At 39.6% G+C, this 15,177-nt stretch overlaps 1 long non-coding RNA gene across 2 annotated transcripts in view; it reads left to right on the top strand.

Annotated features, from left to right (window-relative positions):
- Positions 1-15,177, top strand: part of LOC121827916 (uncharacterized) — an 84,059-nt gene that overhangs the window by 14,035 nt on the left and 54,847 nt on the right. Inside the window, exon 4 of one of the 2 annotated variants that reach the window (XR_013052163.1) lies at positions 288-994. The exons of the other annotated variant lie outside the window; for it this stretch is intronic. This is a non-coding gene — a long non-coding RNA (uncharacterized LOC121827916). Of the gene's footprint in view, positions 1-287; positions 995-15,177 lie in introns of those variants that run through there. 2 annotated transcript variants of the gene reach the window in all.

Here is a 15,177-nt window from a genome sequence, read left to right as displayed (position 1 = left end):
CTGGGAGAGAAGGAGAGAGGCCCAGCAAGGGCCACCTCCCTCCATAGTTCTCTTGCTATCAGGCCTGCAGCACAGGCAGGGCTGGTCTTGGTCTGCAGGAGAGGCCATACCCAGCCAGTGGCTCTCACAGAGGGTGGGGTGCATGCTCTCAGTCCATGTGGGCAGAGACAGGAGCTATGGCCAGGTGATGGGAACTGGCTGCAACTGACAAACTGTTTGAATGCTGAACTGACAACCTGATCTTAATTGTTAATTATTAGAGAATTAACAAAAACATTATTTTCCAGGAACACTGGCAGCCAAGGACACACTCTGGAACCACATCCCCTCCCTTTCTTCCTAAGCCAAGTTCTTCCTCACTGTGGAAATATCAAGATCTCTTGTGCTGGCTAGATGCTTCCCACCTTAACCCTTCTCTGTCTTGATAATGCTCGGTAAATGTTGAATTACCAGCCTGCATACTTTGAAAAAATTTGACTTCAGTATGAAAGTCATAGTTACAATTTATTTGGGAAGATTTATGCTTTTGTTTCCACAGGAAAAGAAAAATTTACATGGATTTTGGTCATTTGAGTTCAATGGGTTACAAACATTTGTCATCATTTAAGACAATTGGTTACAAATTATTATTGTTTCAAAGAAAAAAAAGGTATTAATTTCCAAGTAGAGGATAGCACCATGAATTAAGTACAAAAAAAAATAATATATTTTCAGATGTAATGTTGCCAGGAGCCTTCCTTCAGGTTGTATAGACCCCGCAGAAGATTTAATGAGTCAGCATGGGAAGGAAGTGAGCCAGGCCATGGTGGTTGGGAGAATCTTAGCCTGACTAACTAGTAGCCACAGTGTTTCTTTCTTTATACAGAAATTAGTAAGCAAGGATACATTCATGATGTTCCAAAACACAGATCACGTCATTTTTTTGTTTTGGACATGTGTTTCACTTCCTTTTGCTTGTCTTTTAGTCATCATTAATAAACTATGACAGAACAGAGTTATCATTTCCAATCATTTTCCCTCAGGTTTTGACATCATTAATAAACAAAGTATCAGTCTTACTCATTAACACCATAAGCCAGTGTTTGAGAATTTGAGGCATATGACAGCCTGTTCTCAGGCTGGTAGCTTTGACTGCTTCAAGGGCATTAGACCAAAACAAAATCTTCAACCATCCTGGCCATTTTGCCATGTCCCAAGCAGTGTATCATTAACTGTTAGTGGTCAGAGTGCCCAGGAGAAATCCTCAGGCCAAAGCTGCTGCAAAGCTTTTATTATTCAAATTCTGCCATAATACAATGTTCATATTTATATCTTTATACAATCTGTCTATATGTCTAATCCTAGCATTCTGTTGTTCCTTAGTCATATGACATTATAGTGGCTCTGCATGAGCTAACTTTTCTAAGAGAGTGAAGTCCTGACACCTCATATTTTTGATCATCTTTCCACTCCATACTTTGCTCATCAATATGCCTCTATGTAGGGCAGAGTTCTACGCCACATAATGGTCTGAGTGTATAGTGGAAAGAGGCTTGTAATCTGAACTGTGTCAAACTCCTCTAGCCCACCAAATCTTGTTGGCCTTTTTGAGTTTACTTTGTTCTGAATATCTTATTACCATATAAGAAAAGGGACAGATGTCTCAAGAATGTCTCAGAGCCACATGGAGAGACCTCTGGCTTCTTTATGTGTCATAACCTTCAAGGCATAAGGAAGACCCTCAAGTAGATAAGGATACTTCGCTAAAAGCAGGGGGAATAATATGTTCAGGACTCTCCTGGGGAAGCTTAGAAGCAGGATTCCTGGGCGAAGGTATAAAATGGTTTATAAGAAATATTTCATCAGTCTAATATCCTCAAATTGTACAAAAATTAAAAGTCTCTCAAGTATGCAACATGTGGAGATGAAAATCAAAGGTGGCATGGCAGCCATCATGGGGCTCAGCTTTGCTGGATCTTTTGTCAAGCAGCTGTGCTGGCTTTATGCTTTCTGCCATTCCATCTAGATATGGCTTGCCATAATGTTTTTAAAAGAATATCAAGGTTTGAGATATGAGGATCAAAGTTCAATGTTTTGATTTCAGTAAGCAGTTTAAGATATAAAAATATGAAGCCTTATGTATATCATCAGGGTATGGATAAGTGCTCTCTTGGGTCCGAGGAAGTAGTTTGAGGTACAAAAATGTGAAACTTTAAAGTTTAAGTAAGTCATGAGGTTTGAGTATAAGTAAAGTATATGTTGGGTCTAAGATGGAAAGGTTTTAGGTATAGATATATAAACAAAATGTTTTGGGAAGAAGGAAAAAAACTTAAGGCATGTGAAATGCAGGTTATTGGGATATGGAAAAGCAAATTATGAAGGGATGAGAATGAAAAGAAAGTGATTTGAGATGTATAAAAGAATGAAACAGCTGGGCAGTGGTGGTGCATGCCTGTAATCCCAGCACTCGGGAGGCAGAGGCAGGTGGATCTCTGTGAGTTCGAGACCAGCCTGGTCTAAAGAGCTAGTCTAGGACAGGCTCCAAAGCTACAGAGAAACTCTGTCCCCCCCCAAAAAAAAAACAAAAAAAAAGAAAAAAAAGAATGAAACATGTACAATTAAAGGCAAAGGAATTCTTTCTAGAGCCTCCCTTTCTCCAAAGGATATAAACCTGAACACAAATTTTCCTGTTTACAACCCATAGAGTCTATAAAACTGATTTAAATTTGGCTGGAGGCCCTAACAAATTAAACAAACACAACAGCCAACACAACTACTCAATAACTTGAGATTATATCTTCCAATGAAGTAGAAGTCTCAGTCATTCATAACAGTTGACCCACCCCAGGCTGCCAACTACTCCAGCATGGACAAGTAAAGCAAAAGCAGAGCTGGCACCAATCAAGCTGTGTGTCCATGCACAGCTCCCTATTATCTGTAGAAACCGTGGAATGACTCTGATGGTTGCTGTAACTTTGAGCTTTCTCTGGTTCAGGATATTATCCATCATGAATGTTTTTTTTTGTTTGTTTGTTTGTTGTTTTTTTTTTGCTTAAATACATGCTAGTAATTTTCATTTCTCTTATAATTTAACAAGACAAAGAGTATTTAATGCAAACAGACAACTGCACCAGCACATGCCCCATCTCCCCAGTGCTCACAGATAAATACCTCCCTGGACCAAAGACTCTACCAGGCTCATAGATGGTGTCATTTACTCTTGCTATTCTTTCTTAAGAAAATGAATTTGCACTCTCTGCTAACCTACAAGCAACTCCTGCCAGGGAAACAAGTAGGCTGCCTGCAGACTTCACCTCTTCCTCAGTTTCCAATATCCAATCACTAGCCTTCTTCCCAACTCTACAATGGAACACATGCTGTATCCTTCTCTGCTCCTCTTCCCCCATCTCCTGCGGATTCCCCCGATCTTCCCCAGAAGTTACCCCTTACTAACCCAAAGACCATTCCTGTCAAGGAAGCAGGTAGACTGACAAAGAATCCCCACCTCTCCTTCTGCTCCTCCAGATCCACCCAAGTCCCAGTCTCATCCCCAGCTCTATAACAGAATGCCTGCTGTGCACTCCCTGTCCTCCCTGAACCCATACCTAATGAATCACAAAGATCCTCTCCTCCACCCTACCTTCCCCCAACTCATCCCATTATTCCTGCTTCCAAAGCCAGCAGGCATTCCCTGGGAACACACCAGCTGGGCAGACCAGGGAAAAAAGGACAAAGAAAATTTCCCACTAGGTAACAACACACAGCCATTAGAATCACCTAAAAACCAGAGAAGAAACAGAGACCAAGAAACAAGACACCCACCCAACACAGACAAACCCAGAAATCTGCACCTAGACCTATAATCACCCCAATCCCAGAGTCCTGGATGCCAGCACAAAAACACAATCAGGAACAGCCAGGACAGTATGTCTCCACTAGAACCCAGCAACCCTACCACAGCTGGCCCTGAACATTCCAACATAGTTCAAGCTCAAGATTTAAAAGAGCCTTATGAAGATGATAGAGATCCTTAAAGAGGAAATGAATAAATAAGAAATCTAGGGAAATATAAACAGTGGGAGGAGATGGATAGCTCACTTATAGGAAAACACAAACCGTAGAAGGAAATAAACTATTCAAGGACAGAAAATAGAAATAGAATCAATAAAGAAAATGCAAAGTGGGAGAATTCTGGAAATGAAAAATTTAGGAAATCGAACAGGAACTAAACAGGCTAGCTTCACCACCAAAATACAAGACATTGACAAAAGAAGCTCAGGCATTGAAGATATGATAGAAGAAATGGATACATTGGTCAAAGTAAATGTTCAATTTAGAAAACTCTTTACACAAAACATCCAGGAAATCTGGAATACTATGAAAAGACTAAGAATAATAAGAATAGAAGAAGGGGAAGAATCCCTGCTCAAAGGACCAGAAAATAGTTTCAGCAAAAACATAGAAGAAAATTTTCCTAACATAAAAGAGATATCTATAAAGGTAGAAGCATAGAGAACACCAAACAGATTGGACCACAAAAGAACGTCCTTTCAGAACATAATGATCAAAACATTAAAGGTAGAGAACAGAGAAAGAATATTAAAAGTTGCAAGGGAAAAAGACCAAGGAACATGTAAAGGCAGACCTATTAGAATTGCACCTGACTTCTCAATGGAGACACTAAAAGCCAGAAGGGCTGAAACAGATGTGCTGCAGACTCAAAGGGACCACAGATGCCAGCCCAGACAATATAACCAGCAAAACCTTCAATCACCATAGATAGAGAAATTAAGATATTCAAAGATAAAGTCAAATTTAAACAATATTTGTCTAAAAGTATAGCCCTAAACAAAGTGCTGGAAGAAAAACTCCAGGAGACTACAACTTTTCCCTGAGACAGAGCCTGCCAGCATCCGATTGGACTAAGAGGTGAGTCTTTGTCCTCATACCTGAACATCCCAAGCCCTAGGATTTGGGCCCAGGGGCACAACCCTGTGCCCCTACACCACCACACATTGCAATTCCAGTTTAGACCAGTTGGCAGGCAGACCTCCTACACATAGGTCAGACTACCCCCATCCCCCATCAGACCCTGTAACCAAATCACACCTCCCCCAAAACCCACCCACCATCTGAGACTGCAGCTGCTCCCTGAGACAGAGCCTGCCAGTGCCTGATTGGACTAAGAGGTGAGTCTTTGTCTAGATGCGGCCCAGGGGTACAACCCTGTGCCCCCACACCACCACCCATTGCTGTCCCAGTCTCAAGTCAATTGGCAGGCCTCGTGCAAGCACGTCAGACTACCACCATGCCCCATCACACCCTGTAACCCACAAGCTCTATCTCCCCCAAATATCACCCACCCTCTGAGATTGCAAGTGTTCCCTAAGACAGAGCCTGCCAGGGCCAGATTTGACAAACAGCTGTTCCATGAGACAAAGAGTCATCAACACCAATTAGACCAAGAGCTCCCACTGGACCAAGAGTATCTATCAGACCAAGAGAGACTCCCTCAGACACAGATAATGCTTGCACCAAGTAGAGAAAGAGATGGGTAGATGCCAGAGAAGAAATAGGGACAACAGCATAAAAACCAAAATGGCTCCATCAGAACCTACATCAGAAAGACCTGAACATCCCAACACAGAAGAAAAAGAAGAAGTCGACATTAAAAATGACCTTAAGAAGATGATAGAGATCTTAAAAGAGGAAATGAAAAATTCTCTTAATTCGAGGAAAAGTTAAAAAAAAATTGGAAGAAACCAGTAAATACCTTAAAGAAAGCCAAGAGAAAGCAATTAAACAGGTGAGTTAAACAGTTCAACATTTGAACATTTAAATCGAGACAATAAAGAAGACATAAACTGGGGGGAATATAGGAAGTGGAAAATCTAAGTAAACGAACAGGAACTACAGATGCAAGCATAACCAACAGAATACAAGAGATGGAAGAGCTGATCTCTGGTGTTGAAGATATGATAAGAGGAAATAGAATCATCAGTCAAAGAAAACACTAAAGTCAACAATGTCATGACCCAATGTGTCCAGGAAATTTGGGACACCATGAAAAGACTAAACCAAAGAATAATAGGGATAGAAGAATGAGAAGAATACCAACTGAAAGGCACAGAAAATATATTCAACAAAATTATAGAAGAAAACTTTCCCAACCTAAAGAAAGAAATGCCTATAAAGATATAAGAAGCTTCCAGAACACCAAGTAGACTGGATCCAAAAAAAAAAGTCCCCTCACCACATAATAATCAAACCACTAAACATACAGAATAAAGAAAAAATATTAAGAGCTACAAAGGAAAAAGGCCAAGTAACATGAAAAGGCAGACCTATAAGAATAATACCTGATATCTCAATAGAGAATCTAAAATCCAGAAGGTCCTGGACAGACATTATACAGACACTAATTGACTATGGATGCCAACCCAGACTATTATACCCAGCAAAACTCTCCATCAACATAGACAGAGTAAGCAAAATATTCCATGATAAAACCAGATTTAAACAATATCTTTCCACAAATCCAACCCTACAGAAAGCACTAGAGGGAAAAATACAACCTAAGGAAGTTAGATATACCCATGAAAATACAGGCAATAGACAGTTCCACACCAACCAATACCAAAGAAGGGAAACATACAATATTACCACCAAAAAATAACAGGAATTAACAATCACCGGTCATTAACATCCACAAATATCAATGGTCTCAATTCACCTATAAAGAGACACAAGCTAACAGAATGGATACAAAAACAAGATCCATCCTTCTGCTGCACACAAGAAACACACCTCAACTTCAAAAACAGATACTACCTCAGAATAAAAGGCTGGGAAGAGACTTCCCAATCAAATAGATATAAGAAGCAAGCTGGTGTAACTATCCTAATGTCTAATAAAATAGACTTAAACTAAAATCAAGCGAAAGAGATTGGGAAGGACATCACATACTTATCACAGAGAAAATTTGACTAGATGAAGTCTCAATTCTGAATGTTTATGCCCCAAATACAAGGGCACCTACATTTGTAAAAGAAATATTACTAAAGCTTAAATCATACATCAAACCCCATATACTACTAGGTGGGAGACTTCAACACCCCACTCTCACCAGTGGACAGGTCTGCCAGACAGGAACTTAACAGAGAAATAAGGGAACTAACAGACACTATGACTCAAATGATCTTATTAGATATCTACAGAATATTCCACCCTAACACAAAAGAATATACCTTCTTCTCAGCACCCCATGGAACCTTCTCCAAAATCGACCACATGCTTGGTCACAAAGCAAATCTCAACAGATACAAAAAAAAAAATTGAAATAACCTCCTGTATCTTTTCAGATAACCATGGCTTAAAGTTAGATTTCAACAACAAAAATTACAGAAAGCCTACAGTCTCATGGACTGAATAATGCCCAATTTAATCACCAATGGGTCAAGAAAGAAATAAAGAAGGAAATTAAAGATTTCCTATTATTCAATGAAAATGAATGTACAACAAACCTAAATTTATGGGACATTATGAAAGCAGTGCTAAGAGGAAAAATTCATGGCACAAATGCCCACATAAAGAAGTTGGAGAAATCTCATACTAGTGTCTTAACACCACACCTGAAAGCTTTAGAACAAGAAAAAGCAAAGTTACACAGAAGGAATAGATGCCAGGGAATAATCAAATTGAGGGCTGAAATCAATAAAATAAAAACAAAGAGAACAATACAAAAAAAACAATGAAACAAAGAATTATTTCTTTGAGAAAATCAACAAGATTTTCTAAGCCTTTATCCAAATTAACCAAAAAGCAGAGAAAGAGCAACCAAATTAACAAAATCAGAAATGAAAAGGGAGAGATAACAAGAGAAAATTAGGAAATCCAGAGAATCATCAGGTCATACTTCAAAAACCTCTACTCCACAAAATTAGAAAATCTAAAAGAAGTGGATGATTTTTTGGATAGGTACCACATACCAAAGTTAAATCAAGACAGATAAACTATTTAAATAGGCCAGTAACCCCAAAGGAAATAGAAACAGTCATTAAAAGTCTCCCAACCAAAAAAAGCCCAAACCAGATGGTTTCAGCACAGAATTCTAACAGATTTTCAAAGAAGAGCTAATACCAATACTCTTCAAATTGTTCCACGCAATAGAAACAGAAGGAACATTAACAAACTCTTTTTATGAGGCGACAGTTACCCTGATACCTAAACCACACAAAGATACAACAAAGAAAGAGAATTACAGAACAATCAGCCTCATGAATATTGATACAAAAATACTTGGTAAAATACTGGCTAACAGAGTCCAGGAACACACCAAAAAAAAAAAATTATCCACCATGACCAAGCAGACTTCCTTTCAGGGATGCAAGGATGGTTCAACATATGAAAATCTGTCAATGTAATGCACCATATAAACAAACTGAAAGAAAAAACCACATGATCATCTCATTGGATGCTGAAAAGCCTTTGACAAAATCCAACACCCCTTCATGATAAAGGTTCTAGAGAGATCAGGAATACAAGGAACATACCTAAACATAATAAAGACAATTTACAGCAAGCTGACAGCCAACATCAAAGTAAATGGAGAGAAACTCAAAATGATCCCACTAAAACAGGAACAAGACAAGGCTGTCCACTTTCCCCATATTTATTCAATATAGTACTTGAAGTTCTAGCTAGAGCTATAAGACAGCAAAAGGAGATCAAGGGGATACAAATTGGAAAGGAAGAAATCAAACTTGCATTATTTGCAGATGATAGGATAGTATACATAAGTAACCCCAAAAATTCCATGGGGTAACTCCTACAACTGATAAACATGTTCAGTAATGTGGCAGGATACAAGATGAACTAAAAAAAAAATCAGTAGCCCTCCTATATACAAATGATAAATGGGTTGAGAAAGAAATCAAAGAAACATCACCCTTTACAATAGCCACAAATAATATAAAATACGGAGTAACTCTAACTAAGCAAGTGAAAGACCTGTATGATAAGAACTTTAAGTCTCTGAAGAAAGAAATCAAAGAAGACATCAGAAAATGGAAAGATCTCCCATGCTCATGGATAGGTAGAAGTAACATAGTAAAAATGGCAATCTTACCAAAAGCAATCTACAGATTCAATGCAATCCTCATTAAAATCCCAATGCAATTATTCACAGACTTAGAAAGAACAATACTTAACTTTATATGGAAAAACAAAAAAACCTAGGAGAGCTAAGAGAATGCTGTATAATAAAGGAACCTCTGGAGGCATCATGATGCCTGACCTCAAGATCTACTATAGAACTATAGTAATAAAAACAGCTTGGTATTGGCATAAAAACTGACACATGGACTAATGGAATCGAATTGAAGACCCTGACATTAATCTGCATACCTATGAACATAGGATTTTTGACAAAGAATCCAAAACAGTACCATGGAAAAAAGAAAGCATCTTCAACAAATGGTGCTGGCACAACTGGATGTCAAGATGCAGAAGATTGCAAATAGATCCATATCTGTTGCCATGCACAAAACTCAAGTCCAAGTAGATCAAAGGCCTCAACATAAATCCAGTTACACTGAACTTGACAGAAGAGAAAGTAGGAAGTATTCTGGAATACATTGGCACAGGAGACCACTTCCTAAATATAAATATAACACCTGTAGCATAGACACTGAGAGCAACAATTAATAAGTGGGACCTCCTGAAACTGAGAAGCTTTTGTAGAGCAAGGGACACAGTCAATACGACAAAATGACAGTCTACAGAATGAGAAAAAATCTTTACCCACCCTACATCTGACAAAGGGTTGATCTCCAAAATATAAAAAGAACTCAAAAAGCTAGACTTCAAAATACTGAACAATCCAATTAAAAAATGGGCTACAGAGCTTAACAGAGAATTCTCAATAGAAGAACCTCAAGTGGCTGAAAGACATTTAAGGAACTGCTCAACATCCTTAGTCATCAGGGAAATGCAAATCAAAACAACTCTGTGATACCATCTTACACCTGTCAGAATGGCTAAGACCCAAAACACTGAAGACAGCTTATGTTGGAGAGGATGTGGAGTAAGGGGAACACTCTCCACTGTTGGTGGGAATGCAAACTTGTACAGCCACTCTGGAAATCACTATGGCAGTTTCTCAGAAAATTGGGAATAAGTCTTCCTCAAGACCCAGCTATACCATGTTGGGCATATACTCAATGAATTCTCAATCTTGCCACAAGGACACATGCTCAACTATGTTCATATCAGCATTATTCTAATATCAAGAATATGGAAACATCCTAGATGCCTCTGAACTGAAGAATGGATAAAGAAAATGTGGCACATATGCACAATGGAGTAGTACTCAGCAGCAAAAAACAATGACATCATAAAATTTAGAGGCAAATGGATGGAACTATAAAATATCCTGAGGGAGGTAACCAAGATTCAGAAGGACAAACGTAGTATGTACTCACTTATAAGTAGATACTAGATGTGAGGGAAGGGATGGCCAGACTGCAACCCACAGCTCCAGAGAGGCTAGCTAGCAGGGAAAGACTCTAGGAGGGACACATGGGTGACCCAGCAAAGGAGAAGTGGAGGAGATCTACATGAGTGGACTGGGAGTGGGAGAATGGTGGAGGGAATGGAGTGGGGCATGAGAACATAGGGAAATGGGAGAGTTGAGTTGGAACAGGGACCAAGTGGGACTACAGTGAGGGAGATACCATGATAGATGAGGACATCATGGGACTAGGAAGAGGCAGGGTGCCAGGGAGACTCTCAGGAATCTACAAGGATGACCCCAACTTGGAGTGCTGTAGAAGTAACCGTCTTATTAAATAAGAAACACAGAGCCAATGCAGAGATGAGAGCCCAAGAGGTCAGAGCTAAGAGCCTTAGCTTTCACTGCTGCATCTATGCTCTTCAGCCAAAAGACCTACTTCCTGTGTGTTTGTCTTTATATAGACTTTCTGTTCTGCCTTCTCATTGGTTGTACACCCAACCACATGACCTCCTCATCACTGCCAGGTCTTCTATGGTTGGTATTGAGATTAAAGGCATGTGACTCCATGCTGGCTATATCCTTGAAGACACAGAAATCCACCTAGCTCTGCCTCCCAAGAGCTGGGATTAAAGGCGTGCACCACCTCCACCCAGCTTCTGCTATGGCTTGCTATTAGCTCTGACCCCCAGGCACCTTTATTTATTAACATACAAATAAAATCACATTTTAGTACAAATAAAGTATCACCATAAGTGCTGGCAGTGGTCTATAGGGTCCTTGGACTGGTCTACTCTGGTGACCAGTCTAATGAATACCTTACCATCATCATAGAGCCTTTGTCCAGTGACTGATGAAGGCAGATACAGAGATCCATGGTGAGGCACCACTCTGAGCTCTAGGAATGCAATTATTGAGAGAGAGGAGGGATTCTGCAGGTGGAGGACATTGAGATCATGATGGGTAGACAGGCAAAGATGACTGGCCACACTAGTGGAAGCCCTTGAGTTGTAGACTAGTGGCCGAGGAACCCCCATCGGACTAGACTAGGCCCTCTGGATATGGAAGATGGTTGTTTGGCTCAAACTGTTTGGGGGGCAACCAGGCAGGGGGATGAGGATCCATCCCTGGTGCATGGGCAGGCTTTTGGGAGCCCAGTGCCTGTGGTGTGACACCTTGTGAAGCCTTGGTGCAGTGGGGAGGGGCTTGGACCTGCCTAGGCTCATTGTGCCTGACTCTGCTGACTCCCCATGGGAGACATTGATTTGGGAGATGTGAGGATTTGGGGTGGCTTGGGAGGGAGGGTTGGAGGTTGGGAGGAGGGAAGAGGTGGGATCTGTGGGTGGTATGTAGAGTGAGTAGAAAATGTTTTAAAAGAAAAGGAAAAGAAAAAAATAAAATAAAAATTAACCTCTTGTCAATAAAATGGGAACTTTTTTTTAATACCAATGACCTGGTGACTTCAGCGAGTTAATGGCTTTAGAAATGAGTGATTAGTAAAATATATTGTTTACATCTATTATTTACCTTCAATGAATGTACTTTTTTCTTGTATAGTTATCAAACACACAGACACACATTCAAATATTTTTCATATGAAAACAAAGTGATTATGAGTTAACCTATAAGTTATCATAAAACAAGTAGGGAACTCAGTTGAAGAGAGGGAAGAGGGATTATATGAGCAAGGTGGGGGTCAAGATATGATGAAGAAGTCTACAGAGACGACTGAACTGGGCTCATAGGAACTCACAAAATTTAGAACAGCAGCTGTGGAACCTGCATGGGACCTGACTAGACCTGCTGCATAAGGGAGACAGTTGTACAGCTGGGTCTGTCTGAGGGACCCCTGGCAGTGTGGTCAGGATCTATCCCCAGTACATGCGCTGGCTTTCTGGATCCCATTACTTATGGTTGGATACCTTGCTCATCCTTGATGCAGGGGGAAAAGGTTTAGTCCTCCCTCATATGAATGAACCAGGCTTAGCTGTCCCCCCATGGAGGAACTTATCCTTTTGGAAAAGGGAATGAGGCTGGGTCAGGGAAAGGCAGAGGGGTGTGGGAAGAGTGAAGAGAGGGGTCTATGTAGTTGGTATGTAAAATCAATTAAAAATGTTTTAAATTAAAAAAAGAAAACTCCAACTTGAAAATATCCACATACATGAAAACAGAGAAAAAATAATCCAGACCAGCAAAATCAAGAGTAGAGAAACATAAGGAAGGCTTTTAAGGACCAGACTTAAAGCCTTTTTTAGGGTTCTAAAGGCGATGCTACAATAAGTAGCATCGAATAAGCGAGGAAAACTTAGAATCTGAGGTGAAGGAATGAATTTGTTCACACCATATTCTTTCTGTGCATGTCTCTTTATTCTTCTGACTTTTAATTCTAATTCTCTTCCTACATGTCTATAATTTCTTAGCTCTAATTCTCTGTTACTATTTTAGTTCCTAATTCCTTAGCTTCTTTCATCTAGCCTAAAACGCCTCCTGTGCATGAGGCTTGAAGCAATAGAAAAAGTTACAAGAGTAACTTCTGTTACTTCTCATTGGTCAAAAGCACATTCCTAGAGTAAGCAATAAGGAGCTGAGCCATTTACTATGGCAACACACATTTTCAAGTTTTCAGGAATAAGTGGGAAGGCCATAGTGCACAAATGAGACAAAGTTTGAGACATAGATCTGTTGTCAGCAGACTTGGAAACTGAAGAACTGGCGTGCTTTTCTTAGGGTGTTTTGTGTTAGCAATTTTGGTAGACACCTGTGACTCTATCCTTGTGTATAAATGTGAAGTTTTAAACTTATGATCTATTTACAAAGGTCCTTAGGCTAGTGTGAACTAGCTCTAAGGTAAAAATGAGCCAAATGTGTGCAATTTGACTGAGGCAAGATTATTGTCTTTGTTAGTCTAAGTAAAAGGAACAAGGCATGCTTTAAGTGTCTACAGGCTCATGGTACAAAAGATCTAGCTATGAAGCATACCCAGGTACATTTTCTTTATATCAAAACTGTACAGCTAATAAGAAGTCATCATCCTGACCATCCATATATATACAATGAGATGTAATCATGAGATTACTTATACACATACATGAAGTTGTGTGGGAATAGGGAGATATCATTGCTGTAATTGCACAAGAAACCTACAACAAGAAACAGCCAATTCATTCAAAAGGAAATAATTCCAAAATGCCATGTGTTCATCAGAATCCTGGATTTTGGTTGGTTGACCTTGTAAATGATGGTGGAATTCTCACTTCATCCCACAATAGTTCATGACCATGGCTCCTTGAAAAAACACACACCACGACCACCACCACCACCACCACCACCACCACCACCACCACCACCAAGTAAATGGAACTAAGAAATGAGCTGGTGTAGCCATTTTAATATCTAACAAAACAGATTTCAAACCAATTCAAAGACATAGGGAAGGACACTACATACTCAATCAAAGGAAAAATTCACCAAGAGGACATTTCAATTCTTAGCAACTTAGCCCAAAACACAAGGACACCCAAGTTTGTAAAAGAAGCACTAACACAGCTTAAATCACACATTGACCCTCACACACTGATGTTGGAAGTCTTTAATACTCTACTCTCATTAGTAGCTCATCCAAACAAAAATGAGAATACCCCGCTCAGCTGAAATCCATCCGGGAGAGGATTCAGATCCCTACAGTTTGAAGTCTGAAGAAACAAGATCAGCTGAGGAGTTCACGAATGAACAAAACGTGCCCTGGGAACACAGAAGAAGGCCCTGCCCAGCCACCAAACCAGATCACCAGAATCATAAGTATATACTTCACTGACTGAGATCAGCTGCCCCTGAAGAAACAGCCCAATAGCACCAATTAAACCAAGAACTCCTACTGAACCAAGACTAAAAATTAGAACAAGGGAAGCACTCTCAGACACAAACACCACCTGCACCGCGCAGAGGAAGAGATGAGTAGACGCCAGTGCAAAAATACAGGCAACAACATAAAGACCTATATGGCAACATCAGAACCTAGTGATTCTACATCTGCAAGACCTGAACATACCAAGACAGAAGAAACAGAAGAAATCAACCCTAAAAACGACTTTAAGAAGATGCTAGAGGCCCTTAAAGAAGAAATAAAACATTCCCTTAAAGAAGAAATAAAAAATTCCCTTAAAGAGGTAATGAAAAACTCCATTAAAGAGGAAATAAAAAAACTCCCTTAAAGAAATGGAAGAAAAAATGAACAAAAAAATGGGAAGAAATGAAAGAAAGCCAAGAAAAAGTAATTAAACAGATGAAAGAAACATTCCAAGATCGGAAAAATGAATTTGAGACAATAAAGAAAATACATGCTGAGGGAATGCTAGAAATAGAAATCCTGACTAAACGAACAGGAACTACAGAAACAAGCATAACCAAACGATTGCAAAAGATGGAACAGAGAATCTCTGACACTGAAGACATGATAGAGAAAATAGATTTGTCAGACAAAGAAAACACTAAAGACAAAAAAGTCGTAACACAAAACATCCAGGAAATTTGGGACACCATGAAAAGACCAAACCTAAGTATCATAGGGATAGAAGAAGGAGAAGAATACCAACTCAAAGGCACAGAAAATATATTCAACAAAATCATAGAAGAAACCTTTCCTAACCTAAAGAAAGAAATACCTATGAAGATACAAGAAGCTTACAGAA

This window comes from Peromyscus maniculatus, chromosome 1 (genome assembly GCF_049852395.1).
Source record: "Peromyscus maniculatus bairdii isolate BWxNUB_F1_BW_parent chromosome 1, HU_Pman_BW_mat_3.1, whole genome shotgun sequence".
Taxonomy (NCBI): domain Eukaryota; kingdom Metazoa; phylum Chordata; class Mammalia; order Rodentia; family Cricetidae; genus Peromyscus; species Peromyscus maniculatus.
This window is presented reverse-complemented; position numbering and strand designations above follow the sequence as displayed.